A 24,098-nucleotide genomic window follows, 5' to 3' on the forward strand; every position below is an offset into this window, starting at 1 on the left:
AGGCAGTGATCATTACCTCATTAACATTCACCAACAAACAGTAGTTGGGAAGCCAGTTAATGCATGTAGTGTGCTAAAAATTGGTCCACATGTTATAGCACTGAATTGCCTGGTGTATTGTAATTCAAGGGTTTCACAGTGCAGATGCCCTATGAAATTACAGTGGTACCTCGGGTTACATACGCTTCAGGTTACATACGCTTCAGGTTACAGACTCCGCTAACCCAGAAATAGTGCTTCAGGTTAAGAACTTTGCTTTAGGATAAGAACAGAAATCGTGCTCCGGCGGCGCAGCAGCAGGAGGCCCCATTAGCTAAAGTGGTGCTTCAAGTTAAGAACAGTTTCAGGTTAAGTACGGACCTCCGGAATGAATTAGGTACTTAACCTGAGGTACCACTGTACTTTATTCAAGGATGGACATCTGAAGGTCATAGTGGACTGGGAGGCTGAAATATTTCCTCCACTGTCTTCTCTGTATTACCAGATATGTGTCTTTTCTTTTCTTTTTTGTAGAAACTGTTCTGTTTGTCCTATGCAGTAGGGCACTGTTGTCAGATTTTGGCAGTGTCCAATTGTAAGTTGAACAGCTACATGAACATCTGAGGATTATTAGCCAAGAATAGCAACTCATGCAATCTTCCACTTACTTCAACATATACATAGGCCTGGTTCACACATATCCCTGGGCCATGGTTTATTTAACAATTCAGGTGTAAACCACAAGTTGTTCTGAATTTTGAGAAAGCAGTTCGTCATAAGCAGGCTTCGCACATAACACATAAGCCATGGTTTGTCTAAACAAACCCACAAGTTAATCATGAGTTGTCTCATAGGCAATCAAACCATGACTTGTTTCTCCAAAGCATGATTTGTTTCCTGGCTGCTCTTCCCTCATGCCATTGTAGCTTGATTGTCTGGGGTGGGGTAGATAAACAAACCATGGGCTTGCACCTAACCCAGCCATAATTAAAGCAAACCATGGTTTCAGATTGTGCTTTGCTAACAGTAAACAAACATACTTAAGTTGCTGAGCAGGGCTGGTACATAACACTAGGCCATAGTTTAATAAATCATGGTCTCATGCTTTATGTGAACAAGGCCAGAGAGACAGAACAAGAGCCATGCCCATTCCAACTAAACCACACGACTAGGCCAGCAGTGGAGGGAGCGGGGCCAGACTATTTCCTGACAGGTCTCTTAAAAACTTATTTATTATATACCACAGTAATATACTAAAAAGCTGTTTGTAGTTACAACACACACCTGGGTTCTATGGCACCAGCAATGCTTATGCAAACCAGCCCTCTTCTTTCTCTCTTAAGCAAAGTCAGCCTTTCCAGACCACTGCAGCTCCTAGTCCCAGGTGTGTGCCTTTCCTGAACCAGCTTCCACCACATTGGCAGTGTTACTCTTTCCAAAAGACCTCAGCTGTCTTACTACATACTCTTTTCCCTTTGTCCCTATGCACAAACCATCTAGTCACTTGGTCACAATGCAGTGTGATGTCTTGGCACCATCATTCAGAATTCTAATGTGTACCAAACTTTCTTTTCACAATCACAGTGCTTAAGGTTACTATGGTATGATCTCTCCCCTAGGCTTGATAGTCATCATAGTCCTCATTAAGCAACCCTACCTTTACACAGTGTGGTGTAGTGGTTAAGAGCGGTAGTCTCGTAATCCGGGGAACGGGGTTTGCATCTCCGCTCCTCCACATGCAGCTGCTGGGTGACCTTGGGCCAGTCACACTTCTGTGAAGTCTCTCAGCCCCACCCACCTCACAGAGTGTTTGTTGTGGGGGAGGAAGGGAAAGGAGAATGTTAGCCGCTTTGAGACTCCTTAAAGGGAGTGAAAGGCGGGATATCAAATCCAAACTCTTCTTCTTCTTCTACTTTGCCACATTGGACAACAAACTGGAGCTCACTTTCACAATCTCCATGATGGTTAAAACATATATCACAGAGTCCTAACAGGCCTTCTTTTGAAGAGCAGAAGGTCTAGCTGGTTCCTTCATCGCTTACAATAATTCTCCATGACAATGTCACAACATATCCAGCCACCAGTAGACATCTGCTATGTACACTGCCGACAAATATTTTCTGGCCAGGGCCAGGGACCTCAATTTGTATTTCACAACTCACAGCAGCATTATGATGTGCAGAGGCCAGTGAAAGAACTGTGAGTGGAGGGAGACCTATTTGCCATCATTTGGCCTCCTGTGGAAAACCAACTTAGCCTGCTGTGGCCTGGAACAAGTTATGTGGAGTGCTGCTGCTGGATTGCTGAACAGGGCACAACTGTGGCAGTCTGGAGCCACTCCATCATACCTTGGTGGCTGACCCTTGGTCCTCCATATGTGGGTAAACTACAACTCCCATCAGAACTAGCAAGCATAGCAAATGACCAGGGATGATGGGAGTTGCAGTGCACCAACATCCAGAGGACCAAGGGTTCCGTACACCTGCCCTGGAGTGAGAGACTAGGGTGAGGCCATCAGGTTCTTTGTTGTGAGATATTTTGGAATGACCTGTGAGTTTCCTTAGGCCACAAGTGAGAGCTAGGAGGCTGAGAGGTGCTGAGTGGGGAGATGTGTGAGAAGAATAAGGGGTTACCATCTGTTATGGTTTATTAGTATTGTACTGGTTGACATTTGCATTGATGGTTTTATTATCTATTTTTATAATATCTACGTTTTTAAAATTTGCTGTGCCCTGCTTAGAGATACTTTATATATTAAGCGGCACAGATATAGTCTGTGTGGGAGTATGTATCTTTTCTATATAAAGTCCATACACTCTGGAGTTTTCTCATATTTAATTCCAGGGAGGAGATTATATAGTTGAAAGTAGACTCTTGCCACAATAATTGCCAGTAACACCCATAGCTCATTTCAGATACATGTATTTTGGGCAAATTATCAAGCAATTCTGTTTCAATTCCCTGCAGCCACTGGACAAGTGACTAGAGGGTCAAAAAGGTTTCGAGCAAGCCACAGATCATTACTTAGACTTACCCTGTGGCAAATAATTACATGGGAGAAAGGAAATTGATTTTCAATTCATTTTCACTTTTGGACTTACTTCAGGACTAAAGGTCAAATTAGACATTATTTGGTCAACGGAGAAGGAAGATGCCGTTTACTATGTTTATGCCTTTAAAAGTATGTGGGAAGAAACGTGTTCAGTTCTTGCTGAATTTACTTTGAGCACCTGAATTTGTAATTATGATCTGAAGTTAGGAAATCAATATAATTTTTTTAAAGTTAAAGATCAGACATTACATGGACGCTTGGTGATTTGATTTCCCCATGCTTTTCTGCAAAGTGGGGGGCAGTTTGAATGAGGGCTACCATTTATCCCTGAGCCATGATCCTGATCCTAAATGCACCACAAAACGCCTATAATAGCAGCATCAGGTGGGTGATCTGATGGACGGACTGTAGCAAGGGGACAAAGGGGACCCTCTTCCCTGGTATTGCAGCCCTAACCAAAATCTTGTCCAAGATGCTTTTTAAGAGAGAGAGAAAAATGGGGAGCTCCAATTATGGGACTTTACTATATGGCACATTAGCTCCATATTTGTGCTCTTAGATGCAGTGCTGCTTTTTTAAAACACAAATGGCCAGCATGGCAGGGGACATCTAACTCAGGACCCTAGCAGGGGGTAGGAGGCGTTAACCATTTGTCCCCCAGTGTGGTCCCAATTTGGAGGTGGGGGTTCACAATAGCAATTTGCATTGGGTGGGGGGAACCCTCCCATTTGCTTCAGTTGGACTTCTTTTTCCTATACAAATTGCTGGAGACCACAGCAGCGGGGAAAGGGTTAAAGCAGGGATAGGTAAGTTGTGGCCTTCCATATATGGTTGGACTCCAGCTCCCCTCAGGCCCAGCCAGCATAGCCAATGGTCAGGGAGAATGGAAACTGTAGGAGGGCTACAGGGATAAAAGCCTACCTACCCTTTGCTAGGATCCCAGTCTGAACTGGGAGCCCCATAATGGCAATTTTGTGCACTGAAGGCACAGATACGGAGCTAAAGGATCGTTGGCCCTACGTGGACCTCTTTATTATTTATTTTTATTTAATTTTACAAATTAAAATTTACATTCAAAATCGTAAATAAAAAAATAAACAAAGATTCAGTCAAACCTCTGGACTTCCCCCCACCCCTCCATGGGCTCTGTCACTAATCCTTTTCTGCTGCATATTTTAAATCACTCAATTAAAAATAAATAAATCCCATGTACTCCTAATTCTTGTTACATTACAAGTGTTATTTAAATCCTGCTAAGGAGCTCAGCTGTTTAAAGTGGTCTCTAAGGTACGTTATAAATTTCCCTCATTCCTTATTGAAAGTCTGTTCTTCCTGGTTTCTGATCTTCCCAGTCATTTTCACCACCACCGCATAGTCCATCAGTTTGGTTTGCCCTTCCTCTCTGGTGGGAGCCCTACTTGGACTTCTTAACCCACTCACATGAAGTCCATGCTCCCCTTCGTACTCCTACCTTGCTGGCTCTTGTGGGTTTAAAACAGGAGACAGCAAACTTTTTCAGCAGGGGACCGGTCCACTGTCCCTCAGACCTTGTGGGGGGCCGGACTATATTTTTTTGGGGGGAAATGAACAAATACCTATGCCCCACAAAGAATCCAGAGATGCATTTTAAATAAAAGGACACATTCTACTCATGTAAAAACACGCTGTTTCCCAGACCGTCCGCAGGCTGGATTTAGAAAGTGATTGGGCCAGATCCGGCCCCGGGGCCTTAGTTTGCCTACCCATGATTTAAAACTATGTAGCCACCAGAGCAAATGAATCTGGCAGTCCCACCCCTCACCTCCAGCAATAATAAAGAAGGGACACCTTGAACAACCAATCAGAAGTCTCCTTTTGTAACATCTACTCTACTCCATGCAGCTATATCCCAGAAGAGTCGCGGTCCTCCTCCCTCTGCCTCAGCCAGCAGCTCACAGATTTCCACTGCCTGACCCATTTTCATTGCACCCGCTCCTGTCAGCACTGAGTATCATCATAATGCTTTCTAAAAGCTGAATTAGAGATATATGTATATGCAAGGAAATCCCACGTTTATCCCTAACACCACACCCCAAATGCAAGAGAAAGTGCTGTAATAAACTAGCCAGCTTTTACTTTTGGGAAAAAAGCAAATGGTATAAGTTCATAAACATCTGCTTTCTGGGAATGGAAATAGTAGAGGGTCTTCCTTAAAAAAAAAAAAAGGAAAAAGTTACAAAAGAAAATGAATTAGTAAATTTGGATGAATGACCATAAAAGAGCCTGATTTTGGTAAGTAATTTCCCAACATAAAGTTCTTCCAGTGTGTCTAAAATTGCACACTCCAAATGGCCAGGTTTACTGGAGCTCTTTCCATCTGCTTTGCCAAAGATCTATGTCTGCTGTTTCAGTATCCAGAGCAGACAAATTGATTCCGTTGTTTTTCCTATTTAGCTAAGGGCATTGCACAAGCTTGTACCTGGACACCACATGTGTACGTTTGCAAAAAATCACTTGCAGCTCCTATGTGGCGCCCAACTATTTATTCTTAGCAATGAAAAACCATTAATGGAACTAAGGTTACAACAGTTAGGGCTTTTTAGTTTAAGGTAAAGGCAAGCAGATGTCCAACGCAAGACCAACAAGGCAAATGAGGGTGGACTTGATAAAACTTTTTTTTTTTTATAATAATATTTATTAGTTTTCCAACAAATTGAACACCAAACTACAAAAAACCAAAAAAGAAAAAACATACAATAATACAATACAATACAAAGAAGAAAAAAACTGCAAAACACTAACATACAACTAACAAAACAAAACAAAAACCATTTAAAAAACAGTCCAATTTCAATATCTTATCTTTCTTTCACTAATTTCCACGACCTCCTCACACCTCCCTTTTTGTATTCCACTTCTATTAATTGTTTCAGCAATTCCTTTCCATCTTCCTCTGTTTTCTATCCTATAATTGTCTTAACACATTCTAACCTTATTTTTCCCTTTAATGCTCTAATAATCTATTTATACTTGATTCCTTATAACATTTCTACTAAAGTCATATAACTTCCTTCCAACATCTTTATAACATTCATTAATTTTACAGTATTTCTGTAAATAGTCTTTAAACTTTTTCCAATCTTCTTCCACCGACTCTTCTCCCTGGTCTCGGATTCTGCCAGTCATTTCCGCCAATTCCATGTAGTCCATCAACTTCATCTGCCATTCTTCCCTGGTGGGTAAATCTTGTGTCTTCCAATATTTCGCGATGAGTATTCTTGCTGCTGTTTTTGCATACATAAAGAAAGTTCTATCCTTCTTTAAATAAAACTATATACAATTATGTATATTCTGGAGAAAGTGGGTGAATGTTTCCTCCCTTTCTTGTAAAAGTAGAGCCCAAGGATATCCAGTGAAGTTGAAGCCTGAGAAATCCAGGAGAGACAAAAGGAAGGACTTCTTCACACAGTGCATCGATAAACTATGGACTGTGCTTCTGCTAGGTGTGATGACCACCAACTTCTATGGCTTTAAAAGGGGATTAGGCACATACATGGAGGACAAGGCTATTGATGGCTACTGGCTGCATAACTGCTTCAGAATTTATTTGCCAACTGCATTCCACGATCAAGAATAAACCTGACCTTGGCCACCTCCACTACATTCTCTAGGACCTCTGCTGATTGCTGGACTCCTGGACAACAACAACAACCCGCTCTTGTCATCTCTGAAATCAAACAGTAGTTTCTAAGCCACCTGTGGCACTTCATACATTTGCATTGATTTTACATTTTAAAGAGAAAATATGTACAGATGTATTCCGTGGCATGTGAGAGTAACGCCTCGTAGCTGACATACCACTTTCAAGACTGACGGATTTTCTTTCTGTCTGTTTATTCTTTACTGTGCATAGCCTAAGAAGATGTGACAGAGGAATGTTGTGCGTTTTAGCCACGTGTCTCCCCTGTTCCAAATATAAAGGAGGAGGAAATACAATTTACTTGAAAAAGAGGGGTGCCTAACCCCACTCCCTGTCTTTCTTCACTGCACCTTCTGCTACAACCAGATTTTCAGCACCCCAGCTTACTTCTGGTATCAGAGAGTCACTTCAGAGAGAGAGGAAGAATGCCTTCACCTGTGCCACACTTCCTTAACCTGCAAGCAGAAAACGTAATGGTTCCCCTCACATAAGTAAGTAAGTAAGCTAACCTTATCCCCCTCCCCCTGCACTTGTTCATCCATGCCTCTTACCCTCTATAAACTTCAGGTGCTACGTTCTCCCAGTCCTGAGAGACTGCTCTAGCTGCTCTAGACATCCTTCCAGGGTCTTTCCCCAGGATCCTTTTTATTGCATTATCAGTCACCTTGACACAACAGCCAACAACCCCCTTGCAGGCTTCAGGAGTCGTTTTGCAGCTTCCAAATCAGTTCTTCTAGTTGTTTACTCAGGAAAGCAACAGGAGTGGCAGCTTGAATTTGCAGCACCCAGGGAAGACTGTGTAGCTCCTCACTTCCAGCCTGCGCACCAATGCCTCTGATGTTGTGTCAGGGTCAGCTCACATATGAATGCTAATCTTCTTCTGCTCGAGCACCTTTCAACCGAGAGTTGGCCTGTCATCATAAATCTGGTTTAGCTTTCCCCACCAACTCTCTCCCACAACTGGAGAGAAATCCCCGCCTGGCTGAGATCAGATGGGCTCCCTCCCTGTTGAAATTTTGGCATTTATTTTTTCCTCATTTTATGGTTAATTTAACCAGTTTAATCTTGTGTAACGCCATTGTAAACCACTTAGAAATGAGTGGTATATAAACTGTTGAAATGGATTCCCATGACCCACATCCTGTGGGTTTGGGAAGGATACTCATTGTGTGAGGAAACTGCAGTGGGTCAGCCTCTAATATCAGGAAGAAGTCAGGAAAACTTCAATAGCTGTATTTATTTGTGAACAACAGATGGACTACTCAGTATAGCAAGTAAGGCTTGCTACACAGGCAAGACTAAGGCCACATTCACACCAAATATTTAAAGCACTATGATGCCACATTAAACAGTCATAGCTTTCCCCCAAATAATTATGGGAGCTGTAGTTTGTGAACGGTACTGAGTTTTTAGGAGCCCCTGTTCCCCTCGGAGAGCTACAATTCCCACAGAGTGCTAACAATCAATCCCTCTTCATAGGAAATGCTGGGAATTTTAGCTCTTGGAGGGGAATAGGGGCTCTTGAGTCCTTTATCAAACTACAGCTCCCAGAATTCTTTGGGTGAAGCCATGACTGTTTAAAGTGGGTTCATAGTGCTTTACATGTATGCTGTGAATGTGGTCTAAGACTCCAACTAATTGCCACTTGACTATGGAGGGAACCAAACCCAGAGAAGGAAGGGCAGCTTTTACTGCAGACTAGGCAGACAAGTCACACACAATATAACCATGAAGCATCCCAGCTGGGGCGGGGGGGGGGAGTGGCCAGAATAATGGTTATGTTTGTTGCTACTGCCACCGCCACCACCATTTCTTAAAGTCCTCTCAAATTTTGCTCCTAGTCTACCATCATAACAGGCCTGGGGATTCAGCTACATTAGTAAAGAAAAAGCCTTTTGTATGCATTATAACACTGTGACACCACCATATGGCTCTGTGGAGTCTTTTGCCAACGTGATTTCCCATAATGAAGTTTACAACACGTTTTCCTGAAACACATTTTTGATGTGTCTAGATCCAGCCCAGGTTAGGTTTCAGGGGGATTGTTCTTCACATCAAGTCCTTCTTACTCATCCACTTTCTGCAGAACAGAGCCCATAGCCAACACTCTGTTCATATTTCTGTGGGCAACTGACTCTGCTCAGCAAACCCAACATCTCTTCGTTATACCTTCCTATGGCTCCACCAAGGAAGTGTCTGCAGGAGGCTTTTTTTGCAGACATTGGTTGATCTCATCCAAGGCTGTTGCAGACTGGAACAGGCGCTCCATAGCAGCCGCACTGGGGGCAGCAGGTGCTGAACTAGTAGCTAGCCACCTGCAGCAATAACCCTGAACTTGTTCAAGGGGAAGAGTGGGGTGCAACCTGGCATTTGGGGTTTGGCCATAGGATGTAAAGGGGTTAGGGCTTTGGCATGTTTAACAGTTGCATAGAAGAGGGGATGTCATGTGAGCCAGACCTGCTGAAATCCCTTCTTTTGCATTTCCCTACAGCATGTGAACAAGTCATAAGTGCACCGTAATGATTTTAGCAGGAGTTTTGTTTCTTCGCTGATATTACACGGTGTTGGAGCTACGTTCCTAAACATAATTTGGAAGCAGGTAAATTCAAACCAGAGGGGTTTGCAGCTCAGTGCTCCCATAATACATTCCAGAGCATAACAAACGATAATGAAACACCAAGCATCCAAGCTGGGGACCTGAAATAATCGAGCAAGAGGTGTTGCTTAAAATTTGAAAAGCAAAACATAATTAGTGCTGAAGGCCAATTCCCATATAAAGATCTGTGCAGTTCAAGCTATTATTAACTTTGCTTTTTCTAACTGTTTGCACTATAAAGCCTACCTCCAGGAATGATCTATTAAATTAAACCATTAAGCTAATAATGGCTTGAGCGCTTCACATTATTACCAGAAATGGCCCAAGGCTCGGGCCATCACTAACTTTATTTTTTCTTCTTGTCAGCTGAGTCAGAAAAAAAAACATACCACCAGTCGCTGGTAAGTGCAACCTTGATAAATGGATACCCTTCTCCATGGTGCGTAATTTCCTGGACGATCATAATTAACTTCTAGGATTGGATTGTTGTTATTTGAGGGAGGGCTGGGGAGAGAGGGAGAAATAATCATGGAGTTTTGTTTACTTATGCTACTGGCATTATGGCTGGTAGAAAATGCAATTGAAGCATAAGAAGAAAAAAATTGAGTAGGAAAGATAAGTTGGGGGTGTTTGTTTTTGTGTTTTTTTTAAGCCATAATATCAGCTGGAAATAGTAATGTTTCAACACACACAGCAACACATTTCAGAGCAAAATAAAGTGTTCTGAATGTGTCCGTAAGCTCTACATACCATTAATTTCAGTGGAGAATGCCACTTAAAAGTTAATAGCATGGGTGAAAAAGAATAATTACTGGACGCAGCAGCCCACTGAGATTCCATAGGCTGAAAAATAAACTATACCGGCAATAATGCTTTCCCCCTGCATCTCGGGGATTGTTCCATTTAGCCAGCTCCATTTGGGGGTATTGCCTGTGAAATGGGTATGGCCTCATGCTGATGTCGCAAGGGCTCAGTTAAGGAGAGGGGCTTCACACACTGATTAGGCAGCATTCACACAAGCAATCAGTTCCACTGAAGGAGCACTTTTAGGGTTCTTATTACACTTTTATCTGCTGCATTGTTTACAACAAGAGAGGAGAGGAGCAGGACTCTGGGCTGTCATTTAAAGAGGAAGACGAATCCCCTAACTTGGACACCATTTGCATGAACTGAGGACAGGCAACAGCCAGCTGGGGATGGGTGCAGTTGAGAGCCCAGAGGAGCTTCCTATCAAACTGGAAGCATGGGGCCTAGTTTCAGCCTTTTGGTGCCAGGGCTCAGCCCCAGCATCTCTTTCAGGGTCAGGGTCAAATCATTTTTTATGGACATTAAGCACAGCCACAGTCCCAGACTTCTCCCATTTCTGCATCATCACACCCAATATTACGTTCTTGTACAACTTTTCCCCCACACAAGCCAAAACTCAGGCTAGGGCCTGAAATAAACCAACCTCCCAGTGTGAATAGGAACAAAGGAAAGGGCTTTGCATTCAGTCCTGGCATCTAGAGGAATACCTAGGGGTTGGGGAAACCAGCTCCTGCTGGGGGCGCAGGTCTGGGGTGGGGGCACCAAAATTCCCTATCAACCTGTGGAGTTTATGACGTATATGTGTGTCATGGCGAGTTCCCGCCATTCTCACACTGTGGCACAAAGGTGTGCTTTTTTCCACCCTCCCTCCTCGCCTTGCCCTCACTCTGGGTGCTTTGAGTACTTGGGTCATGTAAAATGTAGTAATTTATAAAGTGGCTATTACAGTAAAGTGATTTGGGGGGCGGGGGCGATGCAGCTCTTTGCTGTGGGTGCTGATACTGACCCTAAGTATGCCTGTGCTTCCATCTCAAGGCAGGGAACGGACCCCTTTAATGGGATCTGCTTAACCAAGAAGCGACAGGCCCAGGCTACAGCCTCCCCTCCAACCAAGACCAAGGCTTCCCCAATGCCTAACCTCACAAAGTTGTGACGATTGCTGTGAAGTAGGTGAAAACCAAATTTGCCAAGTGGAAAAATTCCTGCTTGGCCCCAAATACGGCAGCCGACAATGTCCATAGCAAGGCCGTAGCATGAGAGAAGAAGCATTTGCAAAAAGGGTTGGAGTTTGGGAGATCTGATGGAAAAACCAGGGAGGAGTGTTGTGTCAGTGTCAGTTTATTCCCTGGGGGGCGGACACAAGTGATGCCAGTTGCCCAGTTGGGCCTGCCCCTGGGGAATCCCCAGACCCAGGCCCTCCTGCCATTGGTCAGTTCGCAGGCAGGTCTGCAGTTCTTCCCAGCCAGCTGGTGGATTGTTGACATGGGGCCGTGATCAGGCTGCAACACTGTGTTTAAGGTAAGTGGACTTATCCAATCGATTGAGCTGTTTGGGCAATGTGTCCCCCCAAAAGTACAATTCCTGATCTAGGCTTTGTTATAATGGGCATTCAGCTTCCTACCTGAAGTTGACAGTTCAGACCTGAAGGGTCTAGAATGCTTGCAGTAGATAAATGGATGGGCTCCATTTATGAATCAACTTGAAGGAGGCGGCTGCGAGGCTGCTTCTGAAGTTCCCCTTGGACACAGAGGTTTGTATCAACTATCAGGTAGTCGTAAAATGTCCCTTGCTTGGGCAAGGTGGCTAGGCACTTCCAGTCTGTCTTGGACGAGACTGAACTGCAAATTCATTTTAAGCTGGTAACAGCACAAGTTAGATGGATAGAGGAGCTACATGAGGAGAAGGCCGGGGGGAGTGCAAATTCTCCTACTGCTTATGCATTACCGTTTTATTTTAAATCTCTAAGTAGTTTACATAAAATTGTTCAAATATTCAGTTAAAAATAGCAACAAGAACAGACTTTAAAACAGGCACAAAATCATCAAAATATAGTTTCAATGACCAGATTAAAACACACACACGCACACACAGAAATGTACATAACAAAATTACATGTCAAGTCTTTTAGCAGGTGTCAATAACAGCACAGCAACAGGGTGGTTTAGGCAATAGGTGCTCCCACAGTAAAATACCTATTTATTGCAAGTGCAGAATGAACTGTATGTGACACTTGGAAAAGGGCCAGTTATGCAGATTGGAGCAGCCATAGTGGGCATATGTGGGGAAATGTGATCCATAAAGTAAACTGGCTCCAAACTGTTGAGAGATTTATATACTAACAGAAGCACCCTGAATTTGGCCCAGTAACAAATTGGCAACCAGTTCACATCCTTGAGCAAGGATGTAATATGCTGACAGGTTCTCACTCCTGTCAGCAACGTGCTGTGGCATTCTACACAACTGCAATTTCCAGACCAAGCACAAGGAAAGTTCCACATTGCATTTTATTGTGATTTGATTTTGGGGCAAGGGTGTGTGTGCTGATTTTATTGTTTGTGCTTTGTTGTTGGGTGGGATAAAAAATGCAATAAGGAAATGAACAAGCAACCAAATAATGGTCTTCCTCCAAGGAACTTCCAGTGAATTCTTGCATATAGCATGGCCTCTAAAATATGCACAAATCAATGAAGGATGCATAGAAGGGATTTGCAGAGTGCAAGGCCTGACCTTAAAGACATCTTTTTTCCAAACTTCAAGAAAGAAAAACAACATTATGATGCCCATGCAACTTTAAACAAAATCATTAGATCACCGTCTAAACCCATCCCAGCACCTGGGAGAAAACAATTGTACAAGATAATGGAAGAGGAGTAGACAAAGGCCCAGAGAATACTCTTGTCTATTTCTAGATGTGCTATTCATAACTCCAGCTCGGTATCACGCTGCCATATTAGTATGTGCTATTGATTCATTCTTAATACAGTGAGATGCCCTAGTAATGAACTCGGCAGTACCCATAATGATTTCATATCATGAAATGTTATGTGCTTTGCTCATGACAAAGTAACAGTGGTACCAAAAATAGCAAACCTCATAATAAAATGTTATCGAGGATCGTGGATTTCAATATAAAAAGGACTCGGCCATACTCAAGAGCTTACTTGAAACAAATGCGTACCTAAAAGGAGCCGCATTGGAAAAGTCATGTCATTGATTCGTTAGGAGATGCTACTTTAAAAGCGAGCTGAGCCCCACATCCCCTAAATGCTTGTAGTAGAATGAAAGAGAGATGGCAGCTCATACTTTGGAATGGCTGGGGCCACGTGATCCAAAAGTACTAAGAGGTGCCTCACCTCCAGCAGCTGCTGCCTAAGGAAAAAGAAGAAGCACTCAATAGATCCCAATGTAAGTACTGTAAATGTAGCATTGCCAAACATTTAAAGTACAACATACAGGAAACTCCCAGTTTACACGGGGGTTACGTTCCAAGGCACCACGCATTCAAGTGAAATCATGTACCGTATATTTGAAACACCATTGATAAAGGCTGCAAACACCCCACCCTGTTCCACAGAGTTTTGTGACATTTTCTGCTCACTTTTGGGGTTGGCGCAATGCACGTGTTTGCAGTCGCTGACATATCAGACGTGCCTAAAACAGTTGCTGCCTGTAGTATAAAATACCAGAATGTGAGGGTTGCCAAACCCAGAGATCACAGCTTTACAGGGTCCAGAACCTCTGGATGTTGTAGAACTACAACTGCCACCATCCCTGAGCATTGACCATGCTGACTGGGGCTGATGGGAGTTGGAGTCCAACAGCATCTGGTGGGCCACATGTTCCCCTTTCCCACATCAGAAGATCCAAAGCAGCAGGTGGAAGATGTAGCTGTTGCCCTTTCAGGCCTGTCCTTCCACCTGTTATGAGACAAAACCTTCATCCTGATTGTTAAGCCTGAATGGAAGGCACAGCATCTGCGCTCTCTCTCTCTCTCATTTGGAACTTTAAACAGATCTCACAGCTGCCAGCTGGCAATCAGACAGAATGAAAAGGCATAATGTTGCAAGCTCTCACTAAACCTGGTTCTGTCTCCCATGTCCTCCTTAGCCTTAAGGAAGTCAAAGATTCAATTTCTGCCAACTTTTCTGCTTCTGAACATGGTAGCGGTGTTCACATCCTATGCATTTGCTGGTTGTCCCAGAAGGGACACGGTGGGAATTCAGTTATCAAACGTGTTTGTGACCAGACCTCTGGGGACAACTCCGTTTTCAAAGGGCTTCTCTGGCATCTCTTGGCAGAGGTGAGACACCATCCCCACCCGCCAGTTCAGCTCCCAGCACTGTGCAAATTGCTTAGCGTCATGAAGCTGACTTATGTAACAAAACTATCAAGTTCCCTTTACAGCAAACCACACTTTGGCAAATCAGAATATGCAAATCAGATATTTTCTCCTTCGTTATTCTATACAAAACCAGAGGTAGGCACTGCCATACCTTCTTGTGAAATCTGATTTATTCATTTAGGGCACAGAAATGGTGGTTGTGGCAAGGGTAACACAGTCAATGGGTCCAACACTTGACACTAAAAGAAACAAATTTGCAAGCTGGTGCTCTTTCTCCCAGTTCAGTTTCTGGCATTGAAGTTGCACATTTACAGTATATTTAAAACAGGCTAATTCTGCCAGGCTCAAGAGTGCATGTAACGCCAATTATTTTTGATCTGCACTATTTATCAGTTGTTCTCCAGGTCAGTTTCAAGGTACTGGTTTACATTTAAAAGTTCCAACTGACCTGAGCAGGCTTCCTCAACCTCGGCCCTCCAGATGTTTTTGGCCTACAATTCCCATGATCCCTAGCTAGCAGGACCAGTGGTCAGGGATGATGGGAATTGTAGTCTCAAAACATCTGTAGGCCCGAGGCTAAGGAAGCCTGGACCGGAGGGAGGTTTTTTTCAAATATGAAACACACAGACACAATCACCATGGTGCCAAGATATGTTGGAGAGCCACTGCTTCAGATGCCTCTACTGTTGGTAGCAAAATGTTCTGGAACAAAGCTTTTTCATCGGTGAATCCAGCATTACGTAACTCCAGAGCTTTTCCAAGCCTTATCTTTTCCACCAGATTTTTATAGCTTTCAAAAATTTGCTTACTAAGGTGTTCTTCTGTGTTGCTGCTATTAGTCAGTTTTTGAGCATGTTAATTTTGAAAGCCTGGTGTGTGTGTGTGGCTGATTCATTTTATCGTTAAAGTTTTTAGGACTTCAAGGTAAGCTACCTAGAGGGCCAGTCTTGGCAAAAAGACAGCATGATGTAAATTAGACTTAGATGTAGATGAATATGTGATGTGCTCAGTGGGCAAAGTTCCCAGGCACAACTGCAATTCTTCTTGCACAACTTTTTTTCTTCTTCCCCAGGGTATGTAAACACACACAATAGGTTTCTCGCCTCTTTTTTTTTTTAACATAAAAATTGTGTGTGGCCTTGAGGGCAGGAGCCAGTATGGAGAGCACCTTTGTGTGTGGAGTATATTGCCCAACAAACCTGAAACACCAAACATCAGGCCAGATGGGCTCTGGCTTTGCAGTGGTGCAGACATGTTAGGAGTCGCTAGAGACAGATTGGGAGCAGGGGGTGGGGCAGGTTCTGCCTAACTGATCTTCCTGACTGGCAACAGCTGCTGTGCCTTAGCATGCTGCCACAAGTGATGCAGAAAAATGCATTTTTGTTCCTATGCGTGCGTTTTTTTTTAGTGGGAGGAAAGGCAATTTGAGCATGCTTCCTAGAAGTAAACAAGCAAACCTTTTAATGCAGTTGAGATGGTGTGTAATGCAAGAAGCAGCTGCTTTTAATTTGATTGTTACTTCATAGAAAATGGGCTACTTAATTGGATTGATCTGGAGGTCACTTGTTTTCCTATTCCTAGGAACAAACACACTTAAAGATGCACAATGCTGATTGCTATTTTTGCAGTAAACAGATCATCTTGGTTCTCTTCCAGCGACTGCCTCCTGTGCTAGGAAATCGGGGTATTTATATTTCATAAAGACCGCGAGAAAGTGTTGTGGAGGTGCTTGTTGTGGGGCCAGAGTGAGGTAATTGCAGAGGCCTGGGAAATATAAAAGGTAATTTGTTTGTGCAGAAACAAAAATAAAAATGGTTTGCCCCGAGCACTTTGGCAGCAATAAACAATTTCCGCAAAAATTCTGCAACAGCTGCCATGTCTTGTAAGCATGACTGCAATCCCAGGATCCACAGCAGGATTGTGCTTATGGATGGCCAGCCTTTCAGAAAGGTTTTATATCCAACGCAGTGCAATATCTTGAAAATCTCGGTACTGATTTAAGATCATTAAGTAGAGCTGAGCTTTTCTTGAAAATCTGATGCCCTGTGCTCCCAAGCACAATATGGTACATGGGCTACCCAAATTCACAATTTCCCCCAGGTAACAATACTATTACGCAATTAACACAATGCTGTTCCTCGTATGTTGCAGTAGATGAGACATCTTTCCCAGAAGTAGAAAGTGTGGAAAGTGCAAAAGAAAGAGAAATGTGGATAAGCCCTCAGTTATGGAACATCCTATTTTGGCAGCAGGTGAAAACCTTATGGTTCATGAAAGACTTTTAAATAGTGTATGTATGTAGTCTGAATGTCTCGCTGTTCAAATCTATGTGTTTTAAATTTATGGGTAAAATGAATTTCTTGTATTTGTGTCTTTGATTTCACAATTTATTGTCTTATTTCATCCCCCCCCCCCACCATACTTACTTATTGTAAGTTGCCCAGTGAACTTTCTGTTGTGGAACAGCAAACAGCATCCATCAATAAACCAAATAGCCTGTGGTGGGCATCTACTGATGACATCACTGTTTATGAGCAACCAAACACATTCCTTCATGATAAACTTTACAAACTTTTAAACCTCTTTAGAGACTCGATGCTTTGCACCCTATGCTCCTAAAGTGCAGAGATCTTTATCGAGCCTTTTACAAATACAATAAAAAAGCTAAATACTAGCAGAGTTCTTCCACTGCCACCATTCTGCAGTGATGCCCTGTCATTTTGATAAACATGCACACACTACCTAGGGATGTAATATTTAGCATTTTGAAGAAGAGGTGGTCAAATAAAGGCAATGCCTCATTTCCTCTGTATTTATTGGGAAGTAGAACCAGCATAACTACCATATAGCTCTCAATTTAACATAATTGCCTGCGGGCTTTCCTGGAATTGTCATTCCACCAAACAGGGCAGATACAAAAGAGGAAAATGAACCTTTTGCATCAGAAGCATTTATACCGGGTGCTGCAGCAATGGCAGAGTCAGCACTAAAGAGCTCTAGGAGACGGGAAAAGAGACAAAGGCGGAGGATTAACAGCTGACATCCTCCTATAAACCATGAGAGCAACAAAGCTGGCCATGTATAATGTGAGCTAGTCTCAGGACAGGCTGCTTACAAGGAGAGTTCATTGTTAGCCTACTTGCTGAGCCACAACTCAACTGTAAACCATAGCTCAGGGTTGTCTGGAACGGGAAGAGAATAAATTCTAGCAGTAAGAAAGTTAGGAAAGAGGTTTAGAGCTTTTCCCAAAGTGCTTTGGTCCAAAGGCATAGATTTAGCTGGGCATTAGATGTGACAGAAAGAGTATGTAACATGCTGAGTGAAAGCTTAACGGCTGAAGATACATTCAGTCTAAGGTTGCTTTCAGCAAGCGTATCCAAGCTCATCTTGGAGCAAAACCAACCTGAGGCATTCCAGCAAAGTTTCCTGGTGATCTGTTCACACATTCTTTTAATATTATTCTGCTGGGTTGCTAAGGTCTATGGGAGCAGCTGCCTGCTTTCTATTTGCTCAGGGGATATTCCAACATAATGTGTGAAATCCTTCAGAAACACACACCACTTTCCCCACCATCAGCTGGAAGACTACAAATGAAAAGTGTAGTTTAAAGTGCAGTGCTCAGACACATTGCTGACATCTAACATGAGATAAAGAGAAGTGTGGCCTCAATCTGTGGCAAGGACTTAAGGAGAGGTGTCACATGACAAGAAGGGGGAATTAGGGTGGCAGAGCACTGGAGAGGGAGCACAGGTGAGACAAGCCTTTGTTCCAAGGTGAGATCTAAAGGCTAAGCACCACAAACAACTATCCGTCTTTGCAATTCAAGGCTCTGGATTAAATTTTGAGTAAACCAATTCTATTGTTTGACAAGAAATTTATTTTTCATGATAAATATTCAGGGACACCATTTGGTGAGCTCAGAAGATGAATCCCCACTGGTGTTTTGAACCACAGATAAGTGTACTTCTCTCTCTGGCCAACTCACCAGTTCTATATTTTAAGCTGTTATTGTAAACAACTGACTCTACTGCTAAGCCTGCACTCCAAACATACAAATCCGTTTGCTCCTCCCCTCCAGTGTATATGTATAAAACTATCTGAACAAGAACAGCATTACTATAGTTACTATATAAAGTATAAGGAAGCAACAAATGCTCTTAATGTAGACTGTTGTTCCCGTTTCTGCTGCAATTTAATTGTGCCAATATCCAGATGTTGATCTTTAAAATTTGCTGGCAGTTTCCTCCTTTCCCCTCCCGCGCCCCAATATCTTTCCTCCCACCCTCATACCTGAAACAAAATGTGTATACAGTAGATAAGTTTAGCTTTTTATTAATCAGTAGCTTTTAGAAGGTATTATTTTTTTAATGTCATAATGCCGCTATCCATGGTGTGGGAGCAATGCAATATTACAAAAGACAGCTCATAGTACAGTTTCTTTTCCACTGGTTGACATTGGTGAACACCCTCCATTGCACATGTAGACCTCCCCTTCCTCTCCTCTCCCACTGAACTCCCCCATGAGCCCCTCATCTGCCCTAGAGGCTGAATCCATTCTGCTGAGAGTGCCCGTTCTGATGGCAGGTAGACATCAATGGATTTCACCTATGGCTGGAAGCGCCTTTCAAATTCTTTGCCACAAAAGGACTGTCTGTAGTCACTAATCACATGGCAGGCTAGAGATAAGGGAATGGTTCGGGGGCTCTGTGTGGGAGATAAGTGCTGCACAGATTTTTTGTCAATTTCATTGACAAATCTGATTAGTCTCTCTTACAGCACGCATAACGCATAGAGCCTGAATGCACGCAAAACAAAACTCTGTTCAATTCCTTTACACAGCCTATGCATATATTGCTTTCCCAGACATCTCACTTCTCCAATTGTTGCTTTCCATGCCGTTTATTTCTACCTGCTCCTAGCTTGCATATACACGTATACACATATGGGGCGCACACGTCACCGACACCACCCAAAATCACAACTGGGATCAGAACAACCTTTACACCTCTCCTTGTCCATTTATTTCAGCAGAGAGATTTGGATTGGGCCATTAGTCATATCCAGATTTCTCTTGGCTCCTTCTTTTTGGTTTTGCAGGTCCTTCTTGTCCCTTCCCTGCCCACCTCCCTGAGGTTTTCAGTTCAAGCCCTGGGATTCCCTGTCAGCTGCATTTCCTGCTGTGGCCCACCGGTGAGCGAGTGTGGTGGGAGAAGGCAGCAGCAAACCTTGGCGAGGGCAGTGACCACGAGAGGTGGTGGACTCTCCTTCCTTGGAGTTTTTTAAGCAAATGGTGCTACCTCAAGTGCCTGTTTTGTTGGAGTGGCCCTTTCATTTGGCACTCAAGTGGTGTTGCATTGCGCATTCCGTATCCTCTTGCCCATTTCAACAATTGTGTGCGGGGGTGGGAGGTACCCCTTGGGACTGGTAAGGTGGGAGGCAGGGAGACCAGCAGGGGGCAGAGCCAGATCCAATAATACTGCTGAACCAACTAATTCTAGTTTGTTCCTGTCCGCCTCCCTGCTGAGTTGTAACACTAAGAATGAAGAGGAGGAGGAAGCTGACAGGCAGTGCCCTCCTCTGGACTGGTGCAGCTCCCTGGGGGAGCACTGAGGTTGGTAGATCAACCTCCGACAATTGTGAGCAAGCTGGAAGTCGCTTCCTTTTTTGCATCCTGAAATCATAGAATTAGAGTTGGAAGGGACCCTGAGGATCATCTAGCGCAATCCCCTGCAATGCAGGAAGATGCAGCTGCCCCACAGGGGGATTGAACCTGCAACCTTGCCATTATAAGCACCATGCTCTAACCAACTGAGCTATCCCAGCTGTGTATGCTACATACATGCAGGTGATCATAGCAAGAGCCATCTTAATGTGTTGGTCCACTGCCAATGGCCTCGATGGCCCAGCTCTCCAAGAAGCAGACATTCCCTCCTGGGAGAGGAGCCACCGTCCTTTAGCCCTCTCTGCATGGAAGAATGGGCAGCTCTCATGCAGCTTGTCACTTTCACTCACTTGTGGCAAGCCTGCATTTCCAAGCCAGGCTAATGTTTTATGGGAATCGATATGTCAGCCCTTATGAAAGAACAACACGGTGAGTGATAAGCAACTTGGGTTCATAAAGCACAGATCGTGCCAGACAGACTCCAATAGCCTCCTTTGACAAAATTGCAGATTTAGCTGACAAAGGGAATTTAATATAGCTAGGTACAGAAAGGCTTTAGGCGGAGACCTACACAAAGCATCTTTTCTAATCAGAAAGCATCAGAGTTTTTCTTATCAAAGTGTTGCACAGATAAATATTAATACAACACATGAGGCAACTTGGTGTTTAGAAGCTCCAGATGCAAGGTTCAGGATTTTAAAAGTACAGCCGGTTGCGAAGGTCCTGGGAAAGGGTGGCAGCACTCCCAGGAAACAGCTGGAGGACAGGGATTTCCTACAGTTCACACAAGATCACAGCTGGAAGGTTGTCTAGTCCCAACTGGGTACCCCCCAAATTTTTTGGACTACAGCTGCCATTAATTCAGTGGTTAATTGGAAACAAAGCTGTGGAAGGTCTAATTATGCTGAGTGTTGTTTTTGTGTTGGCTTTTAGCTGTCTTACAAAGGATATGTTTTAGATGGGTTAAAACTATATTTTATTGGTTATGCGTGTTTTATAAGCTGCTTTGTGAAGAATGTTCCTTGAAAAGCAGGTTATGCATCTGTTAAAAGAAATAAATAATCCCTGATCACTGGCAATGATGGCTCGGGTGATGGGCAGAGCTTTTTTTTCAGCTGGGACTCAGTTCTGGCACCTCCCAGGTGGGAGCCATTGCCATTCTAAGAGAACAAGGGAGGTATTCATGGTGAGTTCCGGCACCTCTTTCTCTAGAAAAAATAGCACTGGTGATGGGAATTGTGGTCTAAAGCATCAGGTTGGGTCCAATCCCAAAGACCTATCAGCCTGACAGATCACAAGCCAAGAGAATGAGTGCTCACCTGACAAAGCTATACCCAACTAGTCTCACAATCCTTTACCTCCAATGAAGGCTGATAGCATATGTGAAGCATTCTAAGAGTCAGTGAGAATGGCAACTTTTTGAAAATATATGGAAAGGCACCATCCTGTTTGACTCAAGGCTGCCCACTTTGAACATGTGACAAATCACTGAAATATCTCCATTGAGAATATTGCTGAGAAGAGCTAGCTGACAGCCCGTCAACAAATCAATTATGCAGAACACCCATGCAGCCAGTTAGGAGCAGGAAGTGCCAGGTCAGTCTCAAGCTGGCTGCTCTCAAAAATCTTCATTAGTGGTTTTGGAGGTGAAAATACATTGCAATATTGATCATGTTCACGGATCAAACAAGGAGGGCTTGCGAAAACAGCAGATAAATGGAATCACTTAGTGACGGAGAGACCTCAGCCAAATGGATGAGTTTAAATGGGATGAGATTTAATTTAGATACAGTAAATGTAAAATACTCTATAATAGCACCCAGCATGGGGATGCATAATAGAAAAGTATTACCTTTCTCTTTAGGCAGCCCAGAAAAAGGATTGGTTGGGGCGGCTAGACAACATACTGATAGCTGCAAAGGACAAGGCCCAGCAATGTGACAGAGCTCCCAAGTGCAATGAACAGAATGGGATTTGTAAGGAAGGAGAGCAGTCGGATAACATATCTGATTATCTCCTTGATATACAATAATAGGGCATACATCCTTGGAAGACACCCTTCTAGTCTAAAACGTTTGGACTTGCATGTCTCTTGAAAAATAATTAATATTAGGAAGTGGTCCTAGGAATGAAAAGCTGCCCCAGAAAATCTAGATATAAAGGTGTATAGCATTAGTGAGCACATCATAAAAGCATGCAGATTTTATATATCACGGACGTATGGTGAGCATTTCTCTGGCTTACATTCATCCCTTATGGCCGCCTGAGTCATTATATGTTCCTTTCTTGGGATAAGCTTTGTGCCTGAATATAACGAGTACAGGTTTTGCTACACCACGTAGAACAAACCAAACATATGGATCTTAGTGCAGATGGAGCACTTTGAGGACTGGTATACAGACCAATCAAAATATAGGACAAGTCAAAATGTGAATGAGCCCATTGCCCCATGATGCATTTCTTCCTGTTCCGAGACCAAGTCCATGGAACAGTCTTCCAGCAGAGATTCCTCTGAATGTATCCTCCTTGGCTTTTGGGAAGGGTGCCTGTTTTCAGCAGCAGAGAGAGTCATGCCTTGCTCGTGAGTGAATGGGTGGTGGGTGAAATATACAGTGCCTCTGTGTCCTCTGTGAGTTTTGTAGCTGATATATTTGTGTGTTGTTTTAGCTATGTGATTGTTGTGAGCTGCCTCATGCAGGCTGGAGAGAAGTGGGAGGCAAGCCTATTAAAAGAAAGCAGCCAAATAGCCATTGCGAAGTGGATACTTGGCAGCACACCGGGGGCAGGAAATAAAATGTGAATTGTGAGCTGCAGGTTGTGATGTAGTAAAATCAACAGCATGGCTCCCATTGTTTTGTTTTGTTTTGCTTTGAATGGGAAGTGGGTAGCTCCATGACTGTGCTTGGAGGTCGGGAGGATCTCCTCGTTTCAAATATCATTTTAAACAGGGCACCATGTCCATATGCAGAGGAGGAGGTGGCCTGCTTCCTTCATTTTCCTGCCAAGAGAGGGCTGGGAAGAAGGACTTGGTTTTGGAGGCAAAGGGGGGAATGCTCTTCCACCGGGCCCACTTGGCAGAATGGCAGTGGCAGGTTGCAGTGGGTGGAGGTGGGAGACTGTTTAAATTGGAGAGATCATTATCTTGGCTGGGCAGGAATCTTTTATTGCGCGGAATCTGCTCCTCGCTGCTCACAAGTGCCCTGAAAAGTCTGCAATAGGAGTGATTAGAAGGTAAAAAACACACACACGAGAGAGGGGGGGGGGAGAGAGAGCTGCCAAGCCTAATGGGCTCCGTGTGCGAGAGAGAATATGAACCCGCCACAATGCTAAGGGGAATGTGCTTCCCCTATAGCAAATGAAGGCAATCTTCAAATTCCCTGCTAGTTAAACGGCCCTCTGAGACAGAGTGATTCACCAAATCTATGTGCCGGAGACATGCTATACTTGCTGCTTGCATGATTTCAGTTATTTAGTGAAGAAAATAACCTTCCCACCCACCCCAAAATTGACCTTTCATTTGGACTGTGTGGGTGTTTTATCTTTCCTGCCCATTCCTCCCCCCCGCCGCCGTAAGTCATAAGATACCACCAGCATTTTCTTGGCTGCTCTTGATGACATGGCTTTAAAGAGCGGTTAGGCTTCTCTAAATACTCAGCAGCTTGGCCAGATTCCAAGGAAGAAACAAATTGAACCAAACATGCGACCCTTTCTCGCCCTGCTGACTGAGGGGAAGTGGGGGGGGGAGGGTTGCAGGAGCGCAGCTGACAGCCCCACACAGCTCCAGCGACTGCCGAGGAAAGCTGCCAGGACCACTCCCTGCCAGGGCTCCTGCCTAAACAAATTGGATGGACTGCTAGACTCACCAAGGTTCCACACTCCCTCTCTGGGCCACACAATCATGGCATATGCATCCTTCCGAGAGCTACTTGGGCATCGTGGCAAACAGTGCCATCCTGCATAGAATTATGCCCCTGCTGAGTT

The 24,098-nt window shown here is 43.8% G+C and overlaps 1 long non-coding RNA gene across 1 annotated transcript; it reads left to right on the top strand.

Moving 5' to 3' along the window:
- The first annotated feature begins 6,417 nt into the window (after positions 1–6,417).
- Positions 6,418–16,836, top strand: LOC310695778. Its single transcript, XR_014520228.1, has 3 exons — positions 6,418–7,180; positions 9,673–9,745; positions 11,149–16,836. It is a non-coding gene; the product is annotated as an uncharacterized lncRNA (long non-coding RNA).
- The last annotated feature ends 7,262 nt before the right edge of the window (positions 16,837–24,098 follow it).

This window comes from Podarcis liolepis (assembly GCF_965112155.1).
Source record: "Podarcis liolepis genome assembly, chromosome: 1".
NCBI lineage: Eukaryota > Metazoa > Chordata > Lepidosauria > Squamata > Lacertidae > Podarcis > Podarcis liolepis.